This window comes from Symsagittifera roscoffensis, chromosome 1 (genome assembly GCF_963678635.1).
Source record: "Symsagittifera roscoffensis chromosome 1, txSymRosc1.1, whole genome shotgun sequence".
NCBI classification, from domain to species: domain Eukaryota; kingdom Metazoa; phylum Xenacoelomorpha; order Acoela; family Convolutidae; genus Symsagittifera; species Symsagittifera roscoffensis.
The window spans coordinates 45,701,795-45,704,492 of NC_087062.1; positions in this window are offsets into that span (position 1 = coordinate 45,701,795).

Here is a 2,698-nt window from a genome sequence, read left to right on the forward strand (position 1 = left end):
AAATGGAGAAGTACTCTTCTACCCTTGGCTTAGATTGGTTTATAAGGAGAATGAAAATGTGTAATTTTCCTATCCGATGGAATCTTTCCAACTCTTGTAAAAAGGCCTTTAAATTGTTTGTACAAGTTTAGAATTGTATTCGTATGATTGTTTGACCTACATATATCTGGGAGTGAGACGCTGTTGACTGGTTGGAGACACTGCTTTTGTGCCATTTCTTTGCCGATTCTTGGCAAATTTTCATTACCTTGTATGTTCCTCTCATGTCCCGACGTGATGAAAAATGGGTTTTCCTTAATAATGCGTCCGTTGGTTCGAACTGGGACCACGATCTTTCCATTGATGTTGATAGTATCGTTGGTAAACCCACAATAAAGTGCTCATGTTTTCTTATCGACAGGAGATATTTTCAACAAAGGATTTTTTAATTTTAATACGTGGAGGACATTTTGTTTCAAGATACTAACCGGGCTGGCAGAGTGCACTGGTATATATTCAAGTTCTCAATTGCTCTCATTATCACTAGATCCCTCTTTTGGTTAGTCATTTATAACTCAACAAACGTTTTCTTCTTTTAGCTCGATTGTGATTCCGACGGGAAATATTGACAATTCTGATTATTCACATTTTCATCTACACTATTTACAGTCGGTTTTTTAGCTTTTGATTTAAAGAGTCTTCCAAAATGTCCCCTGAATTTACAAAAAAATACAAAAGAGGTTCTTCGCTGGGCAAACGTTCAAATGTTCTTTGGTAGAGGCGTTTCCACAAATCTGACACGAATTTGTTTTCTCTATGTTCAGGCTTGCTTCTCTTTTTTTAGGATTGAAACGCCTGTACATCTTGCCGTTTTACTGGAGTTGTTGTTGGCCCTCTTCAAGTTGGTTAACTTTGGGTGGTTAAAATATCCTTTTTCATCGATCGTTGCCTGATTTAAAGCATCCACGAGATTTAAAGTGTCTGACAGGAACTTACGTCAGAAATCGCAACTTTTCAATTTGAAGATAAAACATCGCGAATCCGCTCTTGTTTGGCATTTAATTCGATTTCGAAGGTTTTAGCCACTTCAGATAGTGCTCCCCAGAACTGTTCATAAGACTCTCTGTCTGTTTGTTTTCGGCTCAGTAGTTTGTACCGCCTGAAGGTTTTGTTCGCTGGCTTTACAAATGCTGCTTCCAGGAGATTGAAAAAACTTTTGAAGGAGACTGATAATATTTTCACTCTACGGTGCTTCTACGAAAAGATTTTTTTTCCTTCAGAGCCATGGGCTAGGTATTAAATTGATCTTAGTGTTTTATTCGCCACGAATCTTCTCATGCCTCCGAATTTCTCCTCCATGATTCTTCAATCCTCAGCGTTCTCCTACACTTTCATTATTTCTTTATTTCTGGCCTTCCTGGCTTTCCTCTGAGTTTCAGTTTCTGAATTTTGGGCGCCTTCTAAAATTGGGACCTTGGTTTCCGACTCCACTGGATTTTTCAGATTATCAATGTCAATATTCTCTTTGACTGTTATTCCCAAGTGGAATTGCTCTATCCAGTTACACCATTGGGTGTGTGGTTCAATGGTGTGAATGGTCAAAAGGCGGGAATTACCTGCAGGTTGAAATCAGATGACTGCACCATAATGAGAAGTGTGCAAATACCACTGGTTGATTAAATTAAATAAGCAAATGGTAAAAATAATGAAATAAAAGACGTTTGATTTAAAATTGCTTTTCTCTATTTTTAACGATGGACTTCGAACAAACGTGGCAGGCAGGTACTTAATTAAGAAGACAAGGTCAAGATTAATATGAAATAAAAGCACAACCACAACACTTTTTTCACTTTTGTTTTTGCGGATGAATAGTTCAAGATTCCTTTTGCGGTTGAATAGATTTTTTGATAGGAGTTGAATAATTGTTATTTTTGATTCAAAATTCGAGTTAACAATTGAAAAACCTTCCCTCCACAAACTATGTAAAAGTGAAATTGATATATTTGGTATCTAGTGAGGTAATATTTCGACCAAATAGTTTGCCTCGGCAGGGTTTTTAAGGGATGCTATATTGTATGGAATCCCTGAAAATATGTTCCGTTTTTTTTTCCATTTCTTTTCGCTCAATTTTTTTTCTGCTTCAGGGTTGCCAAAGGCTTTCTGCCAACCAACCCGTGAACTGTTACAAAACATCTTCGACGCCAAAACACACTAAAATATAAGAAGTGCGCCCCGCCTTTTCAAATTTTTTTGTCAAAATCTTCAAATAACTTCGGTTAACCGTCATTTTTGAAAAATTCGCCCGCTGCTAAAAATTTGTCAAAAGAATTTCCTTATTGTGTTTTAGGAAGCCACTAGAAAGTCAACTTGCTCTACCTCCAACTTTTCGACAACATTGTTTGGCTATCCGCCAATCCCCCAACCTCCTCAAGCACATCCCAGATCCACCTCTGAAAATTGCAAGAGATACTTTTCCTCAATTGTTTTGGTGGGAACAGCAATCATCAATCGATATGATCGAAACATGTAATACATGTTTTCTCGGTCAAATAGATCAACTTATCAAGCTTTTTCGGCCAGATGAATCAAGTTATCATGTAAAAAATCCAGCTCGGTTAGGGTTTTTGAACTCATAAATAAGTCACGAAAAATGATCTATTTATCCATGACATAATCCAACGTATACATGAGTCAAACGATATCAATACATTCGATTGAT